This window comes from Amia ocellicauda, unplaced genomic scaffold (genome assembly GCF_036373705.1).
Source record: "Amia ocellicauda isolate fAmiCal2 unplaced genomic scaffold, fAmiCal2.hap1 HAP1_SCAFFOLD_255, whole genome shotgun sequence".
Classification (NCBI taxonomy): Eukaryota; Metazoa; Chordata; class Actinopteri; order Amiiformes; family Amiidae; genus Amia; species Amia ocellicauda.
The window spans coordinates 11,877-36,259 of NW_027102818.1; the positions used below are offsets into that span (position 1 = coordinate 11,877).

At 45.2% G+C, this 24,383-nt stretch overlaps 3 non-coding genes across 3 annotated transcripts; all 3 read left to right on the top strand.

The window, feature by feature from the left end:
- The first annotated feature begins 3,422 nt into the window (after window positions 1-3,422).
- On the top strand, window positions 3,423-3,494 carry trnaq-uug (transfer RNA glutamine (anticodon UUG)). The gene has a single exon. It is a non-coding gene; the product is annotated as a tRNA-Gln (tRNA).
- A 5,825-nt stretch (window positions 3,495-9,319) lies between these two features.
- trnaq-uug (transfer RNA glutamine (anticodon UUG)) lies at window positions 9,320-9,391 on the top strand. The gene has a single exon. It is a non-coding gene; the product is annotated as a tRNA-Gln (tRNA).
- A 5,827-nt stretch (window positions 9,392-15,218) lies between these two features.
- trnaq-cug (transfer RNA glutamine (anticodon CUG)) lies at window positions 15,219-15,290 on the top strand. Its single transcript has one exon. It is a non-coding gene; the product is annotated as a tRNA-Gln (tRNA).
- Window positions 15,291-24,383: the final 9,093 nt, after the last annotated feature.

Sequence of the window (24,383 nt, forward strand, 5' to 3'; positions counted from 1 at the left end):
ATACAGCAGGTCACACATCCTATGCATCATTATTTTCAGAGAAGATGCGTTTTGGAGGAATAGAAAATAAAATCTAAACAATAACAAAAGGCTTCCAGCAAATGTGTTGCTTGGCCCCATAATAAGTATTTGAACTGTTTCAAAGTGAAAGCTTCAGACCATTTTGATGCGGTTTGCAAGTTAACAAGTTCTGCTGTCCAAACATGACACTATCCGTAAGTTAGCCACTCAAAGTGACTTAATCATACCCTGCAGAACATCCTTCGAAATTAAGCTTTTTCTATGATAGCCTGCAGTGGTTTTCAACCCTGATCCCGAAGGGCCTCCTCTGACTCCAGCAAGTCTGCAACAGCAGCCACACATTCCTCAGCCCAGTTAAAATGAGGCTCATTTTCACAAGTTAAACATTGTAGCGTAAGGTACACTTATAAATTTCAAGTAAAGAAGTGAATTTATAGTGTCACCATATCACGAATCCTGGAATCTTGTAGAACTCAATTTCTGTAATAATTGGACGCAGACACCAATTCCAAAGATATAAATTGTCAAATTTATTCAAAACAAAGACTAAATGTAGCACTACACTAATTATACAAAAGGGAAGAACTAATTAAAATTCAACTCTAGATCAACAAATCACTTCCGTGACCAAATCAAAGACCATGGGATTTCATATGATAACACAAATCGATTAACAAAAAAGGTTATAAACACATTGACTACAATACCGGTTAGTAAGACGAAGGTGAGTCTCTCGTTAGTATTATTAGTCAGACATTAAATAACTACGCAGGTTAGTATTTATGTCAGGTAACTTCTCGTTATATATATATCAGTCTCATTTACGTTTAGGTGCCGAGAAAGATCCTATCATTACTTGTTACCACACTTTCCCTTAACTGATTATTATTCAATGATTTAGGATAGGCAGGGCCACCAATAATCTAATGTCTATTAACTTGTGTCAATTTCAGACTAAACAGTTAAACAGGAATGAGAAGATATTTCTCGACGTTGACAGATTTTATTTCTAAAATTATCAACAAAACAGTTTAATGCAACACACATTTATATTTAAGAAAACTAAATGATATTACACATTCTAGAGTTATGAATCACAGATTAACATTTCTAATTGATTTCTCAAATGTCATGAATCATGAACTCCAAACTGTTAAACTTATCTGAACTTCGTCGCAGAGAGGCCTCTCTGGCTCAGATAACAGCACACGGCACGAGGTCCGTGTGGTTTGGAACAAAGGCAGTCCGGTTCGGCTTTGTCCAAGAACTTCCACTCAGTCGATGCACCTGGAAATTGGGGTTTCTCGAAAGTAGTGTCGTTTCCAAACAGATTTTCCACTGGTTTGAAGGCTCCAAGGTTGTGCACAAAATCTTCTTTGAGGAAAGCAGGGCCCTGTTTGTTCCAAGGGTCAAGTTTCTTAAGACTCAAATAGCTATTTAAATGACTGACACTTTCGTATACAGTCGACTTAGTCAATTGTCCAGCTGTATTCACTCCACTGATCAGGTGGGCACAGGCGGGCAGCGCAGTCTGTAAAGTTCTTTATTTAATAAAGTCCTTTAAAAGAATTCTTCGTACGGCTCAATCTCCTTCTCCCAGTTTAACTCTTCTGTTGCCGGCAAAGACTTGGTTGGTTTCTGGTTCCGGTTCTGGCAACAGAGCTACAGGTTGAGCTGTGGCAGCGAGTTACTGGTTCAGGTGAGAGAGAGAGAGAGAAAGACCGTCCGCTGTTCCTTATAGTCTGTCAGATCAATAGGTGATTGGTTCCTGAGTTCTTGAGATTGGATTTCGGTTTCAGCCCCCAGTGTCCTATTGGAGGGGGGCTTGATTTATGACTGATGTCAATCCATGCCATCTTTTGGAAATGCCGGTTGGCCCGGGTTCGTAGCTCTATGTCGGGATTTCGGCTCTCGTCCACTTCAAAGAGTTTTTATCACCTACAGGCCCCTTTCTCCAGACATCTCATAGCAGAATTCCAAACTATTTGGCCTCTTCTTGGTGCCATCCTCCCCAAAACTGTCACTTTGATGCAAACCAGTTCCAAGCTGATGAGCTAAGGAAATCTGATAACTTTGGGGGGGGAGAGGTCTTCTTTAGATCAGTGCTTCAGCTCAGAGCCCAAATGCTCTTATCAGGGACTCTGTTCCCAACATAACGCTACATGAGTAATCGGGCTCTAAATAGCCCCAGGCGTTTCTCCTGCAGTTCTTCCTTCTTTCCACTGCTAGCACTGCCTTTGTGAAGGCGGATGGGGCTTGTGAGAAGTCAACAGCGTGTCTACCGAAAAGGGTGTCTGACTCCTGGTTTTGGATCCGGAAGGGTTGATAACAAACTGAAACGGTTACAATATGATACTGCTTAAATTAACTGTGGATATAGATTGTGATCGTGCTCGGCTAAGGTGTGCTTTCAGTCCGCACACAAAACATTTCAGTCGTCTAATCAAATCGAATAAAACAGCGAGGATAGCATGTTCGATCCGTGTGCTATTGTTTTTCAACAAGTGTAATGCCCTTTGTAACGTTTAACCGATTCGTTGAATAGAGCTTGTTATAGGATATTGTGAACTGAACCTATTTTGCTGTGAATTTATATTGAGTGCGAATAGTTTATTGTGTCTGGTCGCGGTCTGTCTGCACTAAATAAATGATTTGTATCAAGTCATTTTTTAGTTTGTCTGTCTACTTTTTTACCTTGCGACTAAAGGCCACTCCTTGCACTTCACACATTTGCCCTTTTAATTACTCCCTTACTGACATACTTTAACATGCAATGTGCGTGTGATAATAGTTTTAGCAGCCTGTTGCCATTCAGGTGAGACGATACCTAGAAAATCCGTTCTCAGGAGAATTGTGTTTCTTTGCTGATCACGTTCTATGTCGCTTTTTACACAGTTCTTACAAGTGGCACATTGGGGATGAGGAGCAGTGCATGCTGACCCGCATAGCTGTGGACTTCTGCATGGCATGGGGTCACAGGTCATTCCAAGTATTTCAAGACACGAGCAAATGTGTGGACACATTGCGTAGGTTGTGTTGGCCCAACCCTCACAGATTGTGCCAAGTCAAGTAGAGATGCATGTTGTCCTGTTCTAAAGTGACACGTCGTCAACAGCAAAAACATCTCTCAGAGTTCCAGGAATTCCTTGATTGCATTGCTTGCCTTTCCTCAGGAAGACAACACTTGCCAGGCTGGATATTTGCCAAAGGAAGCCAAGAGGACAGGACACCACACCTAGATGCAACTGCATATCTCATTGTCACCAGGAAGGCCCGCCGCAAGTGACCCACCACAGACAGCACTCTGGGCGCAACTTGGCTCACTCGGGACCTGGCCGTGCGACAGAGCGAGACGTGTGCGTAGAGAAGAAACCTTTGGCGTGAGTGTGAGCATCAAGCTTGGTTCCATGGTGTAATGGTTAGCACTCTGGACTTTGAATCCAGCGATCCGAGTTCAAGTCTCGGTGGGACCTGGGCCCCATGGCTGGGGCAGCGGCGGCAAAGCGGTGGTCTCCCTGGGTGAGGGCCTGTGTCTGCGATCAGGGCCGTTTACGTTCTTCTTGGGAGGCTTGGAGACGAAGTGGCGAGACCTCCGGGTTGGCGTGCTGCGTTCACCTTCCTGAAACACCGAGGCCTGGGGCCCCCTGGTGGCGACTGCGTGGCTTTAACGGAGAAGGTGCCTGTGTTGAACCCTTCTTGGAAATAATGGTTTTCCCCGATCTATATAGAAGAGGATGGCTATTATTGTAACAACCAGACATTTGTGTCTGCACTGTCACTCACTCATCTATCTATCTCTATCTCTACAGTGGTAGAGGTCTCGCCTGCCACTCGGGATTCCTTTGCTTGATTCGCGGCCACTGGTTTTCTCCGATCTATATAGAAGAGGATGTCTTTTATTGTAACAACCAGACATTTGATTCTGCACTGTCACTGACTCACTCATCTATCTATCTATCTATCTATCTATCTATCGACTATTGACTATCGACATTTGCTGTCTGCCGCTGTGATTGTTGGGAGTGAGTGTGGAGGTGCAGGTGTGCATGTTTGCTGCTGCCAGGTTTGTTTGTGGTTTTTCTCCTCTACTTTTTTCGTTCTTTCTTTCTTTCTTTCTGAATGTGTCTTTGACAGTTTTGTAAGAGGTTTTTCTGAAGAGTTTCCCCATGCTGAGCTGACTCCTGCAGTCAGCGAAGTGATCGGGTTGTCTGGGGCTGGGTCGGGGAGGGGGGGAATCAGAGTTTTTTATTCGAGACTTTAACACGTCGGCATGGCGTTAAAGTGACCTCTGATGAGTTTTTGCCCCTGGAGGAGTGTGTTCTGGCGATCGGGCAAGTTGTCGGTTGTGAAAATATAAAGTCGGCAGCTCGTATGAGCGGGTCTGTTGTGCTGTTTCTGAGCAGCATTGAGTTGGTCTCGCGTATCGTTGAGACTGGTATAGTGATCGGTGGTGTTTTGATCAATGTCACCCCACTAGCAGCTCCGGCCAGGAGAGTTACTTTGTCTAATGTCCCTCGTTTTCTGTCAAACGACCTATTAGAGAGGGAACTGGCGAGACATGGGTGGATAATGTCGGGTTTGAAACGTATACCGCTGGGGTGTAAGTCACAGCAGTTGAAACATGTTGTTTCGTTCAGAAGTCAGGTATTCATGATTTTGAATGACATAAATGGGGATCTGAACATTGTGCTTAAGTTCAAGGTTGATGGCAATGATTATGTTGTCTTTGTCACATCTGATTCTATGAAGTGCTTCAACTGCGGTAATGAAGGCCACACTGTTAGGCATTGCCCCGAGAAGGATCAGGATGAGGGTGCTGGTCCCAGTCGACGGGGGGGTCAGCCCAAGCAGGCCAGGTCGGGGAGTGGTGAGCAGCCCGGCCGCCCTACTAGCGGAGCAGCCGAAGTGGCAGAGGAGGCGAGAAGAGGGGCTGCGGGGGAGGCTGTTGAAGAGAGTGAGGGTCTGGAGGTCCAGGTACAGGAGAGTGTGGGCGCTGAGAGGACTTCCGACCGCGGCGGTACCGTGCCGACTGTGGAGGTCCCAGGTGTTAGCGGTGTGTCAGCTAATGTTTGTGGAGCATCAGACAGTACGGATGACAGCCGTTTAACTGGACTGGATGGCAGTATACAGCAGCAGGACGGGGCATCAGGTAGTGGAGTGGGGGTGAGCAGCGAGAGGGCTGGTGACCAGACTGAAAAGATGGAGACTGTGAAGACAACACTGAGCAGTGTGTGGGACACGGGAATGGAAGTGGGGACGGATCCTGGTCAGGACAGCAGGGTTTTTAAAGTGCCTGGGAAGAAACGCATTCGCAAATCTGAGGACGGTGCTTCTGCTAAAAAACGGAGTCCAGCTCCTGAGCCTTGATGAGTCAGTGTGCTCCCAGGAGATGCTCAAAGGAGCCTGCCTAAAACAGTGTGCTACCTAGAGATCCTGAAGTCACCCCCGCAACTCAAAAGCACCTGTGTTGCTCCCAGAAACAAAAGAGGAAAAACTGGAAAAACCAGTATACCAGTCAAGCAACTTAAGCTCAAGAAGGGAGGCAGCTTGACCAAGCCAGTTTAAGCTGACAAGTTACTGTGACTGCCTATATTGTTTTTCATTTGTTTGTTTTTTATGACATTGGAGTTACAAGGTTCTGCACTGAACACAAATCTACTAAGAAGTGTCTCCTTAAAACTCAACCATAAAAGTAAAATAATAATAAAATAAAAAACTTCAGAAGGAATTATTTTCAACTGAGAGTTTGCTTGTACACTGTTACTTAACAAAAATATATTACACTGCACACAAATTATTTCTGACCAATCCAACATGGCCAAACGATATAAACAATGCACTTTTCTTGAACAACCCTGAACACAACTTTATACAGCAGGTCACACATCCTATGCATCATTATTTTCAGAGAAGATGCGTTTTGGAGGAATAGAAAATAAAATCTAAACAATAACAAAAGGCTTCCAGCAAATGTGTTGCTTGGCCCCATAATAAGTATTTGAACTGTTTCAAAGTGAAAGCTTCAGACCATTTTGATGCGGTTTGCAAGTTAACAAGTTCTGCTGTCCAAACATGACACTATCCGTAAGTTAGCCACTCAAAGTGACTTAATCATACCCTGAAGAACATCCTTCGAAATTAAGCTTTTTCTATGATAGCCTGCAGTGGTTTTCAACCCTGATCCCGAAGGGCCTCCTCTGACTCCAGCAAGTCTGCAACAGCAGCCACACATTCCTCAGCCCAGTTAAAATGAGGCTCATTTTCACAAGTTAAACATTGTAGCGTAAGGTACACTTATAAATTTCAAGTAAAGAAGTGAATTTATAGTGTCACCTTATCACGAATCCTGGAATCTTGTAGAACTCAATTTCTGTAATAATTGGACGCAGACACCAATTCCAAAGATATAAATTGTCAAATTTATTCAAAACAAAGACTAAATGTAGCACTACACTAATTATACAAAAGGGAAGAACTAATTAAAATTCAACTCTAGATCAACAAATCACTTCCGTGACCAAATCAAAGACCATGGGATTTCATATGATAACACAAATCGATTAACAAAAAAGGTTATAAACACATTGACTACAATACCGGTTAGTAAGACGAAGGTGAGTCTCTCGTTAGTATTATTAGTCAGACATTAAATAACTACGCAGGTTAGAATTTATGTCAGGTAACTTCTCGTTATATATATATCAGTCTCATTTACGTTTAGGTGCCGAGAAAGATCCTATCATTACTTGTTACCACACTTTCCCTTAACTGATTATTATTCAATGATTTAGGATAGGCAGGGCCACCAATAATCTAATGTCTATTAACTTGTGTCAATTTCAGACTAAACAGTTAAACAGGAATGAGAAGATATTTCTCGACGTTGACAGATTTTATTTCTAAAATTATCAACAAAACAGTTTAATGCAACACACATTTATATTTAAGAAAACTAAATGATATTACACATTCTAGAGTTATGAATCACAGATTAACATTTCTAATTGATTTCTCAAATGTCATGAATCATGAACTCCAAACTGTTAAACTTATCTGAACTTCGTCACAGAGAGGCCTCTCTGGCTTCGGGCTCAGATAACAGCACACGGCACGAGGTCCGTGTGGTTTGGAACAAAGGCAGTCCGGTTCGGCTTTGTCCAAGAACTTCCACTCAGTCGATGCACCTGGAAATTGGGGTTTCTCGAAAGTAGTGTCGTTTCCAAACAGATTTTCCACTGGTTTGAAGGCTCCAAGGTTGTGCACAAAATCTTCTTTGAGGAAAGCAGGGCCCTGTTTGTTCCAAGGGTCAAGTTTCTTAAGACTCAAATAGCTATTTAAATGACTGACACTTTCGTATACAGTCGACTTAGTCAATTGTCCAGCTGTATTCACTCCACTGATCAGGTGGGCACAGGCGGGCAGCGCAGTCTGTAAAGTTCTTTATTTAATAAAGTCCTTTAAAAGAATTCTTCGTACGGCTCAATCTCCTTCTCCCAGTTTAACTCTTCTGTTGCCGGCAAAGACTTGGTTGGTTTCTGGTTCCGGTTCTGGCAACAGAGCTACAGGTTGAGCTGTGGCAGCGAGTTACTGGTTCAGGTGAGAGAGAGAGAGAGAAAGACCGTCCGCTGTTCCTTATAGTCTGTCAGATCAATAGGTGATTGGTTCCTGAGTTCTTGAGATTGGATTTCGGTTTCAGCCCCCAGTGTCCTATTGGAGGGGGGCTTGATTTATGACTGATGTCAATCCATGCCATCTTTTGGAAATGCCGGTTGGCCCGGGTTCGTAGCTCTATGTCGGGATTTCGGCTCTCGTCCACTTCAAAGAGTTTTTATCACCTACAGGCCCCTTTCTCCAGACATCTCATAGCAGAATTCCAAACTATTTGGCCTCTTCTTGGTGCCATCCTCCCCAAAACTGTCACTTTGATGCAAACCAGTTCCAAGCTGATGAGCTAAGGAAATCTGATAACTTTGGGGGGGGAGAGGTCTTCTTTAGATCAGTGCTTCAGCTCAGAGCCCAAATGCTCTTATCAGGGACTCTGTTCCCAACATAACGCTACATGAGTAATCGGGCTCTAAATAGCCCCAGGCGTTTCTCCTGCAGTTCTTCCTTCTTTCCACTGCTAGCACTGCCTTTGTGAAGGCGGATGGGGCTTGTGAGAAGTCAACAGCGTGTCTACCGAAAAGGGTGTCTGACTCCTGGTTTTGGATCCGGAAGGGTTGATAACAAACTGAAACGGTTACAATATGATACTGCTTAAATTAACTGTGGATATAGATTGTGATCGTGCTCGGCTAAGGTGTGCTTTCAGTCCGCACACAAAACATTTCAGTCGTCTAATCAAATCGAATAAAACAGCGAGGATAGCATGTTCGATCCGTGTGCTATTGTTTTTCAACAAGTGTAATGCCCTTTGTAACGTTTAACCGATTCGTTGAATAGAGCTTGTTATAGGATATTGTGAACTGAACCTATTTTGCTGTGAATTTATATTGAGTGCGAATAGTTTATTGTGTCTGGTCGCGGTCTGTCTGCACTAAATAAATGATTTGTATCAAGTCATTTTTTAGTTTGTCTGTCTACTTTTTTACCTTGCGACTAAAGGCCACTCCTTGCACTTCACACATTTGCCCTTTTAATTACTCCCTTACTGACATACTTTAACATGCAATGTGCGTGTGATAATAGTTTTAGCAGCCTGTTGCCATTCAGGTGAGACGATACCTAGAAAATCCGTTCTCAGGAGAATTGTGTTTCTTTGCTGATCACGTTCTATGTCGCTTTTTACACAGTTCTTACAAGTGGCACATTGGGGATGAGGAGCAGTGCATGCTGACACGCATAGCTGTGGACTTCTGCATGGCATGGGGTCACAGGTCATTCCAAGTATTTCAAGACACGAGCAAATGTGTGGACACATTGCGTAGGTTGTGTTGGGCCAACCCTCACAGATTGTGCCAAGTCAAGTAGAGATGCATGTTGTCCTGTTCTAAAGTGACACGTCGTCAACAGCAAAAACATCTCTCAGAGTTCCAGGAATTCCTTGATTGCATTGCTTGCCTTTCCTCAGGAAGACAACACTTGCCAGGCTGGATATTTGCCAAAGGAAGCCAAGAGGACAGGACACCACACCTAGATGCAACTGCATATCTCATTGTCACCAGGAAGGCCCGCCGCAAGTGACCCACCACAGACAGCACTCTGGGCGCAACTTGGCTCACTCGGGACCTGGCCGTGCGACAGAGCGAGACGTGTGCGTAGAGAAGAAACCTTTGGCGTGAGTGTGAGCATCAAGCTTGGTTCCATGGTGTAATGGTTAGCACTCTGGACTTTGAATCCAGCGATCCGAGTTCAAGTCTCGGTGGGACCTGGGCCCCATGGCTGGGGCAGCGGCGGCAAAGCGGTGGTCTCCCTGGGTGAGGGCCTGTGTCTGCGATCAGGGCCGTTTACGTTCTTCTTGGGAGGCTTGGAGACGAAGTGGCGAGACCTCCGGGTTGGCGTGCTGCGTTCACCTTCCTGAAACACCGAGTCCTGGGGCCCCCTGGTGGCGACTGCGTGGCTTTAACGGAGAAGGTGCCTGTGTTGAACCCTTCTTGGAAATAATGGTTTTCCCCGATCTATATAGAAGAGGATGGCTATTATTGTAACAACCAGACATTTGTGTCTGCACTGTCACTCACTCATCTATCTATCTCTATCTCTACAGTGGTAGAGGTCTCGCCTGCCACTCGGGATTCCTTTGCTTGATTCGCGGCCACTGGTTTTCTCCGATCTTTATAGATGAGGATGTCTTTTATTGTAACAACCAGACATTTGATTCTGCACTGTCACTCACTCACTCATCTATCTATCTATCTATCGACTATTGACTATCGACATTTGCTGTCTGCCGCTGTGATTGTTGGGAGTGAGTGTGGAGGTGCAGGTGTGCATGTTTGCTGCTGCCAGGTTTGTTTGTGGTTTTTCTCCTCTACTTTTTTCGTTCTTTCTTTCTTTCTTTCTGAATGTGTCTTTGACAGTTTTGTAAGAGGTTTTTCTGAAGAGTTTCCCCATGCTGAGCTGACTCCTGCAGTCAGCGAAGTGATCGGGATGTCTGGGGCTGGGTCGGGGAGGGGGGGAATCAGAGTTTTTTATTCGAGACTTTAACACGTCGGCATGGCGTTAAAGTGACCTCTGATGAGTTTTTGCCCCTGGAGGAGTGTGTTCTGGCGATCGGGCAAGTTGTCGGTTGTGAAAATATAAAGTCGGCAGCTCGTATGAGCGGGTCTGTTGTGCTGTTTCTGAGCAGCATTGAGTTGGTCTCGCGTATCGTTGAGACTGGTATAGTGATCGGTGGTGTTTTGATCAATGTCACCCCACTAGCAGCTCCGGCCAGGAGAGTTACTTTGTCTAATGTCCCTCGTTTTCTGTCAAACGACCTATTAGAGAGGGAACTGGCGAGACATGGGTGGATAATGTCGGGTTTGAAACGTATACCGCTGGGGTGTAAGTCACAGCAGTTGAAACATGTTGTTTCGTTCAGAAGGCAGGTATTCATGATTTTGAATGACATAAATGGGGATCTGAACATTGTGCTTAAGTTCAAGGTTGATGGCAATGATTATGTTGTCTTTGTCACATCTGATTCTATGAAGTGCTTCAACTGCGGTAATGAAGGCCACACTGTTAGGCATTGCCCCGAGAAGGATCAGGATGAGGGTGCTGGTCCCAGTCGACGGGGGGGTCAGCCCAAGCAGGCCAGGACGGGGAGTGGTGAGCAGCCCGGCCGCCCTACTAGCGGAGCAGCCGAAGTGGCAGAGGAGGCGAGAAGAGGGGCTGCGGGGGAGGCTGTTGAAGAGAGTGAGGGTCTGGAGGTCCAGGTACAGGAGAGTGTGGGCGCTGAGAGGACTTCCGACCGCGGCGGTACCGTGCCGACTGTGGAGGTCCCAGGTGTTAGCGGTGTGTCAGCTAATGTTTGTGGAGCATCAGACAGTACGGATGACAGCCGTTTAACTGGACTGGATGGCAGTATACAGCAGCAGGACGGGGCATCAGGTAGTGGAGTGGGGGTGAGCAGCGAGAGGGCTGGTGACCAGACTGAAAAGATGGAGACTGTGAAGACAACACTGAGCAGTGTGTGGGACACGGGAATGGAAGTGGGGACGGATCCTGGTCAGGACAGCAGGGTTTTTAAAGTGCCTGGGAAGAAACGCATTCGCAAATCTGAGGACGGTGCTTCTGCTAAAAAACGGAGTCCAGCTCCTGAGCCTTGATGAGTCAGTGTGCTCCCAGGAGATGCTCAAAGGAGCCTGCCTAAAACAGTGTGCTACCTAGAGATCCTGAAGTCACCCCCGCAGGCTGTAGAGCAATACTCAAAAGCACCTGTGTTGCTCCCAGAAACAAAAGAGGAAAAACTGGAAAAACCAGTATACCAGACAAGCAACTTAAGCTCAAGAAGGGAGGCAGCTTGACCAAGCCAGTTTAAGCTGACAAGTTACTGTGACTGCCTATATTGTTTTTCATTTGTTTGTTTTTTATGACATTGGAGTTACAAGGTTCTGCACTGAACACAAATCTACTAAGAAGTGTCTCCTTAAAACTCAACCATAAAAGTAAAATAATAATAAAATAAAAAACTTCAGAAGGAATTATTTTCAACTGAGAGTTTGCTTGTACACTGTTACTTAACAAAAATATATTACACTGCACACAAATTATTTCTGACCAATCCAACATGGCCAAACGATATAAACAATGCACTTTTCTTGAACAACCCTGAACACAACTTTATACAGCAGGTCACACATCCTATGCATCATTATTTTCAGAGAAGATGCGTTTTGGAGGAATAGAAAATAAAATCTAAACAATAACAAAAGGCTTCCAGCAAATGTGTTGCTTGGCCCCATAATAAGTATTTGAACTGTTTCAAAGTGAAAGCTTCAGACCATTTTGATGCGGTTTGCAAGTTAACAAGTTCTGCTGTCCAAACATGACACTATCCGTAAGTTAGCCACTCAAAGTGACTTAATCATACCCTGCAGAACATCCTTCGAAATTAAGCTTTTTCTATGATAGCCTGCAGTGGTTTTCAACCCTGATCCCGAAGGACCTCCTCTGACTCCAGCAAGTCTGCAACAGCAGCCACACATTCCTCAGCCCAGTTAAAATGAGGCTCATTTTCACAAGTTAAACATTGTAGCGTAAGGTACACTTATAAATTTCAAGTAAAGAAGTGAATTTATAGTGTCACCATATCACGAATCCTGGAATCTTGTAGAACTCAATTTCTGTAATAATTGGACGCAGACACCAATTCCAAAGATATAAATTGTCAAATTTATTCAAAACAAAGACTAAATGTAGCACTACACTAATTATACAAAAGGGAAGAACTAATTAAAATTCAACTCTAGATCAACAAATCACTTCCGTGACCAAATCAAAGACCATGGGATTTCATATGATAACACAAATCGATTAACAAAAAAGGTTATAAACACATTGACTACAATACCGGTTAGTAAGACGAAGGTGAGTCTCTCGTTAGTATTATTAGTCAGACATTAAATAACTACGCAGGTTAGTATTTATGTCAGGTAACTTCTCGTTATATATATATCAGTCTCATTTACGTTTAGGTGCCGAGAAAGATCCTATCATTACTTGTTACCACACTTTCCCTTAACTGATTATTATTCAATGATTTAGGATAGGCAGGGCCACCAATAATCTAATGTCTATTAACTTGTGTCAATTTCAGACTAAACAGTTAAACAGGAATGAGAAGATATTTCTCGACGTTGACAGATTTTATTTCTAAAATTATCAACAAAACAGTTTAATGCAACACACATTTATATTTAAGAAAACTAAATGATATTACACATTCTAGAGTTATGAATCACAGATTAACATTTCTAATTGATTTCTCAAATGTCATGAATCATGAACTCCAAACTGTTAAACTTATCTGAACTTCGTCGCAGAGAGGCCTCTCTGGCTTCGGGCTCAGATAACAGCACACGGCACGAGGTCCGTGTGGTTTGGAACAAAGGCAGTCCGGTTCGGCTTTGTCCAAGAACTTCCACTCAGTCGATGCACCTGGAAATTGGGGTTTCTCGAAAGTAGTGTCGTTTCCAAACAGATTTTCCACTGGTTTGAAGGCTCCAAGGTTGTGCACAAAATCTTCTTTGAGGAAAGCAGGGCCCTGTTTGTTCCAAGGGTCAAGTTTCTTAAGACTCAAATAGCTATTTAAATGACTGACACTTTCGTATACAGTCGACTTAGTCAATTGTCCAGCTGTATTCACTCCACTGATCAGGTGGGCACAGGCGGGCAGCGCAGTCTGTAAAGTTCTTTGTTTAATAAAGTCCTTTAAAAGAATTCTTCGTACGGCTCAATCTCCTTCTCCCAGTTTAACTCTTCTGTTGCCGGCAACGACTTGGTTGGTTTCTGGTTCCGGTTCTGGCAACAGAGCTACAGGTTGAGCTGTGGCAGCGAGTTACTGGTTCAGGTGAGAGAGAGAGAGAGAAAGACCGTCCGCTGTTCCTTATAGTCTGTCAGATCAATAGGTGATTGGTTCCTGAGTTCTTGAGATTGGATTTCGGTTTCAGCCCCCAGTGTCCTATTGGAGGGGGGCTTGATTTATGACTGATGTCAATCCATGCCATCTTTTGGAAATGCCGGTTGGCCCGGGTTCGTAGCTCTATGTCGGGATTTCGGCTCTCGTCCACTTCAAAGAGTTTTTATCACCTACAGGCCCCTTTCTCCAGACATCTCATAGCAGAATTCCAAACTATTTGGCCTCTTCTTGGTGCCATCCTCCCCAAAACTGTCACTTTGATGCAAACCAGTTCCAAGCTGATGAGCTAAGGAAATCTGATAACTTTGGGGGGGGAGAGGTCTTCTTTAGATCAGTGCTTCAGCTCAGAGCCCAAATGCTCTTATCAGGGACTCTGTTCCCAACATAACGCTACATGAGTAATCGGGCTCTAAATAGCCCCAGGCGTTTCTCCTGCAGTTCTTCCTTCTTTCCACTGCTAGCACTGCCTTTGTGAAGGCGGATGGGGCTTGTGAGAAGTCAACAGCGTGTATACCGAAAAGGGTGTCTGACTCCTGGTTTTGGATCCGGAAGGGTTGATAACAAACTGAAACGGTTACAATATGATACTGCTTAAATTAACTGTGGATATAGATTGTGATCGTGCTCGGCTAAGGTGTGCTTTCAGTCCGCACACAAAACATTTCAGTCGTCTAATCAAATCGAATAAAACAGCGAGGATAGCATGTTCGATCCGTGTGCTATTGTTTTTCAACAAGTGTAATGCCCTTTGTAACGTTTAACCGATTCGTTGAATAGAGCTTGTTATAGGATATTGTGAACTGAACCTATTTTGCTGTGAATTTATATTGAGTGCGAATAGTTTATTGTGTCTGGTCGCGGTCTGTCTGCACTAAATAAATGATTTGTATCAAGTCATTTTTTAGTTTGTCTGTCTACTTTTTTACCTTGCGACTAAAGGCCACTCCTTGCACTTCACACATTTGCCCTTTTAATTACTCCCTTACTGACATACTTTAACATGCAATGTGCGTGTGATAATAGTTTTAGCAGCCTGTTGCCATTCAGGTGAGACGATACCTAGAAAATCCGTTCTCAGGAGAATTGTGTTTCTTTGCTGATCACGTTCTATGTCGCTTTTTACACAGTTCTTACAAGTGGCACATTGGGGATGAGGAGCAGTGCATGCTGACACGCATAGCTGTGGACTTCTGCATGGCATGGGGTCACAGGTCATTCCAAGTATTTCAAGACACGAGCAAATGTGTGGACACATTGCGTAGGTTGTGTTGGCCCAACCCTCACAGATTGTGCCAAGTCAAGTAGAGATGCATGTTGTCCTGTTCTAAAGTGACACGTCGTCAACAGCAAAAACATCTCTCAGAGTTCCAGGAATTCCTTGATTGCATTGCTTGCCTTTCCTCAGGAAGACAACACTTGCCAGGCTGGATATTTGCCAAAGGAAGCCAAGAGGACAGGACACCACACCTAGATGCAACTGCATATCTCATTGTCACCAGGAAGGCCCGCCGCAAGTGACCCACCACAGACAGCACTCTGGGCGCAACTTGGCTCACTCGGGACCTGGCCGTGCGACAGAGCGAGACGTGTGCGTAGAGAAGAAACCTTTGGCGTGAGTGTGAGCATCAAGCTTGGTTCCATGGTGTAATGGTTAGCACTCTGGACTCTGAATCCAGCGATCCGAGTTCAAGTCTCGGTGGGACCTGGGCCCCATGGCTGGGGCAGCGGCGGCAAAGCGGTGGTCTCCCTGGGTGAGGGCCTGTGTCTGCGATCAGGGCCGTTTACGTTCTTCTTGGGAGGCTTGGAGACGAAGTGGCGAGACCTCCGGGTTGGCGTGCTGCGTTCACCTTCCTGAAACACCGAGGCCTGGGGCCCCCTGGTGGCGACTGCGTGGCTTTAACGGAGAAGGTGCCTGTGTTGAACCCTTCTTGGAAATAATGGTTTTCCCCGATCTATATAGAAGAGGATGGCTATTATTGTAACAACCAGACATTTGTGTCTGCACTGTCACTCACTCATCTATCTATCTCTATCTCTACAGTGGTAGAGGTCTCGCCTGCCACTCGGGATTCCTTTGCTTGATTCGCGGCCACTGGTTTTCTCCGATCTATATAGAAGAGGATGTCTTTTATTGTAACAACCAGACATTTGATTCTGCACTGTCACTGACTCACTCATCTATCTATCTATCTATCTATCTATCTATCGACTATTGACTATCGACATTTGCTGTCTGCCGCTGTGATTGTTGGGAGTGAGTGTGGAGGTGCAGGTGTGCATGTTTGCTGCTGCCAGGTTTGTTTGTGGTTTTTCTCCTCTACTTTTTTCGTTCTTTCTTTCTTTCTTTCTGAATGTGTCTTTGACAGTTTTGTAAGAGGTTTTTCTGAAGAGTTTCCCCATGCTGAGCTGACTCCTGCAGTCAGCGAAGTGATCGGGTTGTCTGGGGCTGGGTCGGGGAGGGGGGAATCAGAGTTTTTTATTCGAGACTTTAACACGTCGGCATGGCGTTAAAGTGACCTCTGATGAGTTTTTGCCCCTGGAGGAGTGTGTTCTGGCGATCGGGCAAGTTGTCGGTTGTGAAAATATAAAGTCGGCAGCTCGTATGAGCGGGTCTGTTGTGCTGTTTCTGAGCAGCATTGAGTTGGTCTCGCGTATCGTTGAGACTGGTATAGTGATCGGTGGTGTTTTGATCAATGTCACCCCACTAGCAGCTCCGGCCAGGAGAGTTACTTTGTCTAATGTCCCTCGTTTTCTGTCAAACGACCTATTAGAGAGGGAACTGGCGAGACATGGGTGGATAATGTCGGGTTTGAAACGTATACCGCTGGGGTGTAAGTCACAGCAGTTGAAACATGTTGTTTCGTTCAGAAGTCAGGTATTCATGATTTTGAATGACATAAATGGGGATCTGAACATTGTGCTTAAGTTCAAGGTTGATGGCAATGATTATGTTGTCTTTGTCACATCTGATTCTATGAAGTGCTTCAACTGCGGTAATGAAGGCCACACTGTTAGGCATTGCCCCGAGAAGGATCAGGATGAGGGTGCTGGTCCCAGTCGACGGGGGGGTCAGCCCAAGCAGGCCAGGTCGGGGAGTGGTGAGCAGCCCGGCCGCCCTACTAGCGGAGCAGCCGAAGTGGCAGAGGAGGCGAGAAGAGGGGCTGCGGGGGAGGCTGTTGAAGAGAGTGAGGGTCTGGAGGTCCAGGTACAGGAGAGTGTGGGCGCTGAGAGGACTTCCGACCGCGGCGGTACCGTGCCGACTGTGGAGGTCCCAGGTGTTAGCGGTGTGTCAGCTAATGTTTGTGGAGCATCAGACAGTACGGATGACAGCCGTTTAACTGGACTGGATGGCAGTATACAGCAGCAGGATGGGGCATCAGGTAGTGGAGTGGGGGTGAGCAGCGAGAGGGCTGGTGACCAGACTGAAAAGATGGAGACTGTGAAGACAACACTGAGCAGTGTGTGGGACACGGGAATGGAAGTGGGGACGGATCCTGGTCAGGACAGCAGGGTTTTTAAAGTGCCTGGGAAGAAACGCATTCGCAAATCTGAGGACGGTGCTTCTGCTAAAAAACGGAGTCCAGCTCCTGAGCCTTGATGAGTCAGTGTGCTCCCAGGAGATGCTCAAAGGAGCCTGCCTAAAACAGTGTGCTACCTAGAGATCCTGAAGTCACCCCCGCAGGCTGTAGAGCAATACTCAAAAGCACCTGTGTTGCTCCCAGAAACAAAAGAGGAAAAACTGGAAAAACCAGTATACCAGTCAAGCAACTTAAGCTCAAGAAGGGAGGCAGCTTGACCAAGCCAGTTTAAGCTGACAAGTTACTGTGACTGCCTATATTATTTTTCATGTTAGTTTTTTACGAAATTGGAGTTACAAGGTTCTGCACTGAACACAAATCTACTAAGAAGTGTCTCCTTAAAACTCAACCATAAAAATAAAATAATAATAAAATAAAAAACTTCAGAAGGAATTATTTTCAACTGAGAGTTTGCTTGTACACTGTTACTTAACAAAAATATATTACACTGCACACAAATTATTTCTGACCAATCCAACATGGCCAAACGATATAAACAATGCACTATTCTTGAACAAACCTGAACACAACTTTATACAGCAGGTCACACGTTTTGGAGGAATAGAAAATAAAATCTAAACAATAATAAAAGGCTTCCAGCAAATGTGTTGCTTGGCCCCATAATAAGTATTTGAACTGTTTCAAAGTGAAAGCTTCAGACCATTTTGTTGCGGTTTGCAAGTTAACAAGTTCTGCTGTCCAAACATGACACTATCCTTAAGTTAGCCACTCAAAGTGACTTAATCATATCCTGCAGAACATCCTTTGAAATTAAGCTTTTTCTATGATAGCCTGCAGTGGTTTTCAACCCTGATCCCGAAGGGCCTCCTCTGACTCCAGCAAGTCTGCAACAGCAGCCACACATTCCTCAGCCCAGTTAAAATGAGGCTCATTTTCACAAGTTAAACATGCATGTCTGTAGATTCTTGTATAGCAGGACTTTACACGCTTGTCCTGCTGCGTGGGGACATTTCTACACTTGTCAGGTTGACTGCAAAGGTATTGTATTTCATTCTAATACAGTCATTCACATACCTTTTCTCTCCGGGGCCAATTAATCTCTCCGTAGCTAAAAGTGATTTCTTCATCAGGGAAAATGTCTCTTATCGCAAAGAGGCACAAATGTGGCTTCGGATCCACAACAATTGGTTTCATTTTGCAGGTTGGATTTTTGTGCTCATCAGGAACTAGTCTACCCACAGAGCTGCCTTCCTTTGCAGCGTCAATGCTTTGTGCTAAAGAGAAGGACACATTGATCTTAGCCTGAAGTAAGACATTATCGATCAAGTTTAGCCATGAAGTGCACATACCAACTGATCAGTGTGTCTGCCTTGAGCAAGCAGTGCTCGCATTGCTCTAAACCAGTGGGTTATTCTCCATTTGAAATGAACTCAGTTTCCTCCGGGACGAGCTGAGTGAAAAACAGCCCAGAGAAGTGCTCTGGGAAAGAGAGACTGCAGGACTGATCGCCAGTGCTTTGATGAAGCGCAATGAGCAGCAGCTTGTGATCAAACTAAAGACGGCACGGCTGTCATCGCAATAAAAAGGTAGTGCTATTTTCTCACTGCACACTACCGCCGGCATTTCGTACTGCATACAATCACCGCATAATGTGCGATGTGTGACGAAAATGAGAAACAGAGTTGGATAAAACTTCATAGTTTTTCATATGAGCATCACACCCAACATTTTCAGGGCAGAAACACAGCATTTACATTGGAAATTGAACACTGTTTGAATTTCTTTTGTTTTTAAACGAGCTCATATACATAAACACGACTATACAAGCAAAATGCAACCTACAAAACACGACTAAAATAAACTGTACGCAACAAAGTGTGTAAACGGGTGTATACATCGGTATGCACATATATTAGCAGACTTATGCAATCTTTCACAATTACGACTTGTATTACAAAGCCGTACAAAACACAGCTCTGGTGGGTTTAGTGTTGATCAATAGCGGCGCATCTGATGTGTGATCAGTTTGGGGCTTCGAAATAACGTCATAATGAGCTAATAATGTTTACAACAGACCAATATTGCAAACAGAGTTCGCCATTATTACTTTTTATGCTAACGTTAATGACTTAAAGTGATTGAAATCTTTTTCAATGATCACATACCACCGTATGAAAGTCAAACAGGAAAGCCTCAGACACACACACACACACACACACACACACACACACACACACACACACACACACACACACACACACACACACACACACACACACACACACACACATATTATGGAGCTTTGATGGGGCTCCCCCTGGTGGTCACTGTTGTGCGCTGCAACAGTCGTGGGGTGGGTAATGTCAGGCAGCCAATCATGGTCCCATGAATTTGCATACGGTGGCGCAAAGGATTCTAGGACAATGAAGCAAACACGTACGTTTCCAATGTCTACACATGAGATGAAAGAGACAGTATGACATGTTTCGTTCCTAGGATTCCTCGTGTGAATGTGAGGGGCAAGAGACCCAGAACCCAAGTGCGCTTCTCAGGTGCAAATAGTTGCAAAGGAGTATGGGAAACGACACCCCACCCTTTTTCCAATGACAAGCGGTATTACGTCACATAAATAGAAGCCCGTGTCGCTGTCCACTACTGGGGAGAGTAGTAGTGGAGGAGCTTTCTCTCTATACCATATAAGGCCAGCCAGCCCGGAAGGGGACCGGCCCATGCACTGCAAAAGGCTGGGCTGTTAGTGACCCTTCTGTTTTTGGAAAAATACATCACAGCTAACAACACTAGCAAACTCAATCACAACACACCCTATTCTCATGAGGGACGCTCTTGTGGCCGACACACAGCTTTATTTATATGCACCATTCATACTTCATGCCTCAATACATGGATTAGGGAGCACACACTTCACTCATACTCTTTCACACTGTCTCCAACATGCTCATGGCAAATAACAAACACACCTCAAACTACCTTCTGTTTTATTGTTTAGTGTATTTTACATTTTACAAATAAAAACAATTCAAATTTTTAATACTTGTGATTAAAAACTTTTTTTTAAATCAATTCTTAAAATCACTTAAAAAAAATTAAAATCTTTGTGATTTAACGAAAACAAAATACTTAACTTCAAATAAACAAGTGCACAAAACAACAAAACAAACGTGATTAAAGCAAAACTGCTACCAACAAAAAGGTCAAATACATTGAAAATCACTGAAAATGCACTGGACAAAATAAAAAAACAATTAAATAGGTAGAAATAAAAAACAAACAAAAAAGCTCCAATGCATTTAAAATTAAATCCAAAACGGACAATGTATTTGTCAAAAAAATAGAACAAAACTAAACCAAAAAAACCCTAAACAATTAGTGTTTTAAAAACAACAATATCTTTCAAAACAGTTAAAATTCATTTTTAAAAGTCATTTTAAAATCAATCATTCATAAAATAGGTAAAAGATCTTGGACTCGGGCTCCAGCAGGGGGAACTGACCGTCCTCGGAGGTGGGTCCCATCATGCGATCCTGAGCTCCCCCACATCTTGTATATGCCAGTTCTTATAGGCTTCCTCCTTGCCCCTCTGATGGACCTCCAGATTGACGTAGTCCCTCACAAGCACCATGCCCCTCCGCGCGATGACAATCGGGTCCAGCTCCTGCTTATTGAATAGACAGATATTCCGTCCCTCCCACAGGGCCTGCTTCACTGCGCAGACGACACGCCACCAGCACCTCAGGGTGGAAGATGTTAATCCACTGGCAGGACCATATAAGATCTGCTGGGCGGTCGCCCGCGCAGAAACGGCAAACCTGTGGAGGAACGGAGAAAACAGGAGCCAAACCCTGTAGGCAGAGGGGCAATCTCTAAAGATGTGAGCCTCCGTCTCCTTCCCCAGGCAACCCTTATAGGGGCAGGTGTCATAAGGAGCTATGCCCCTTCTGTGCATGAACACTCGGGTGGGGAGACACCGACTCACAGCCATCCAGGAGACATCTTTCTGCGTATTCGTGAGGCAAATGTGCGTAGCGTTAGCCCAGATAAACCGGCAGGTTTCGGGAGGGAAATCTTCTATCCGGCTGGTCTCCTGGGTAGATCTCATCTGGCTACAGATGGTCTTATAATCCCAGGAGGCCAGCACGACTTTATGGAGGTCTACTTCGAGCGCAAAGGCTCGGAGCGCCCTGTAGAACGGCGGGGGATCCCATGAGTGCGGCCTGGTGTTATCCATGGCGCAGAGGCCGAATGGTCTCAGGCTGCTAGCAAAATAAAAGCGGTTCATGAAACTCACTTTCTTACCAGCATCCTGGATGTTCTTGACCACATAGGCCAGCCCCTGCGCCTTTATCAGCCGCACAACGTCCGGGACCCCGCTGCCTCCATCCAGGGTACCCTTCACCATCTGCACTCTTTTCAGCCTCTCCATTTTGCTCCCCCAGACAAACCGAAATATAATTCGGGTCACTAGTTTTACGATGACCTTGTCTGGGGGGAAGATCATTCCTACGTAGAGGAGTATCGGGAAGAGGATGGCCTTTACGACCAGCACCTTACCAGCCATCGTCAAGGTCCTTGTGCTCCAGCCGTGGATCTTCTTTTGGACCTTAGATATGGCCTCCTCCCAGCTCCGGGTGCCCGTGTTGGTCCTGTCGATCGTGATCCCCAGAACCTTGATAAACGGCTTCACAGGGAACACGGTCGGCGGGCCCCGGCCGACAGGCCATGCCCTGGAGAGGTAGACCTCGCTCTTGGCCTTGTTGACAGCGGCCCCCGTCGCCCTGCAGAAGCCGTCCAGCAGTTCCTCGACCCTGGCCACGGACGGAGCATCCGTGCAAACCACGGCCACGTCGTCCGTGTAGGCCAGGGCCTTCAGTTGCTCTCCGCCGGAACCCGGGAGATGGAAACCTGTCACCCGGACGTCCCGGCGGATCGCCTGCATGAACGGCTCCAGACAGAGGACGTACAGCAGGGCCGACAGGGGACAACCCTGCCGGACCCCCGACCTGACCGGAAATGGTTCGGTCAGGTGGTGGTTCACAAGGACCCTGCTGCTTAGACCGCTGTAAATGATCTTAACCCATTTCCTCAGGCCAAGAGCGAGACCCATCCTCTCCATGACAAGCTGCAGGTATTCGTGGCCCACTCTGTCGAAGGCTTATATATCCCCCTTGAATGACGACGACGATGATAAAACAGACGACGTGTGGGGTTTTGGAGGGGGGTCTGACGGCTCAGGGGCTACTCTCTTCTAAGAGGGCGGTGTGTCGTGACGTAGTGAAGAGATAGGATAAAAGGCGCAACAATTCATTCATGGTTTAAAATTAAAGAGAATGTCTTACCCGAAAGCTGCGGACGTCGACAGGCTCTACAGGCCTCTTCAAACCCGGGATCACCCCTGGTTCTATTCCCCAGATTTTGTATACACTCCGGAACCCTCTGACTGCGGTTACCCTCCAAGACCTCAGACCCCGGTCCCTCAGGACGAAACAACATGCGGTGCGATGGATGTCCAAATGAGTCTCGGGGATCCCCAGCCTCTGGAGCTCATGGAGGGCCTCGATTTTGCCGAACTGTCTACCGTCTGTGCGTCTCAGGAGGGGGTCAGTCCAATGGATGTAGAAACACCCCACAAACCACCAGGCGACCCAATGAGCATCGGACTGTCCCGGGGGCGTGATGAAGACGCAGGATTTATGCCTGGGGTATGTGACCAAGTAAGCAGAGTGGTTAAAAGCACCCTGGTGTATATTCTGAGTGCTCTCATCGACCGAGCTCTGAAAGAAGTCTGTCGGGGGTGTGAAGTGAATCACCCCAGTCAGTTGAGACACAGTTGTTTGTTTGAACCAGACCGTTACTATTTCCTGTTCTATTTCAACATGTTTTACAGAAGACTGAACAAACTGTGGCTGAAACCGGCACTAATCAAGGCGCTGTCTTACTCCCACATACATGTCACTGCGGGACAAGTCCAGAAAATCGTAGATGAGATTTTGCTGGAGCTGAAAAAGGAGCCGTTTATAATAGAGAAACTTGGGCAGCTGTTCAATGACCTGGATGAGCCGAGTAGAAAAACCGCTGGCAAGCTAAAAGCTTATTTCTTCCGTAAAGAAGTTAAAGCTGGGGGCAGCGACGAAGAATTCGACATCTACGCCACTGATTCAGACTCTGACCTGAACTAAGGGACTTTGAACATGGGGAATGTTCTGGACTGCTTCTGCAACTGGTTCTGTCATCAACACTCTGCAGCTAACCTGATTGCGCTATTACACCATGTGCTTGACAGAAAAGTAGCCAACGCGAGCCTTTTCTCTACAGATTTAACCATCGATGAGGATCAACTTTCAAACCTGGAAAAGTTAATGGTTGCTGTAACAAAGACCGGGGGGTACGAACACTGGGATGAAGCGCTCAAGGGGGCCAAGAATGATATTAGGCCATTTCATCAACATCTGTATGACCTCTTACTGAGCATGTTTAATACACCTCTGTTTACTTTTAAAATAGGTCATATTGTTGTTTTATTTACATATGTAACTGAGGTGTGTGCCTACAAGATAAAGAAACAGGTATTTGTTGATATAGATCAAGTAACCAATCATCTGATTTCTTTTTGTCTGGACTGTAGAAAAAAATGTTGTGTATGTTATACTTTTCTCAAATGTCTAAAAAGGGGTATCTGCTCTCCTGAAGTTGAATAAAAAACCTTGTATAAAAACTTTGCGCATAGTGTGGGTCTGTGTGGTTATTTGACAGAATGACTCGGCAAGCTCCCCAAATGCAGGAACTATACTGCAACCCAGCCAAGATTGGGGGTTTGGCAGGAAAGAAGGGTTTTCAAAGAGGACTCGCTGAGGCCAGAGTGAAGGTTAATGATGTGGTTGTTTCAGAATGGTTACGGGAACAAGACGCCTATACCTTACATAAACCTCTCAGGATTAACTTTAAAAGAAACCGCGTATATGCAACTGACATAGACTCACAATGGCAAATGGATCTAGTCGATATGTCAAATTTATCAAAACATAACAATGGTCACAAATTTATGTTGATGTGTATCGATGTGTTATCAAAATATGCCTGGGCTCGCATTCTACATAATAAAACAGGTTGGGCGGTGACAAGGGCCTTTGAGGATATATTGTCCCAGGGTCGATGTCCTAAAGAACTGCAGACTGATAAAGGAAATGAGTTTCTCAACAGAGAATTTCAGAATCTACTGAAGAGACACAAAATACATCATTTCA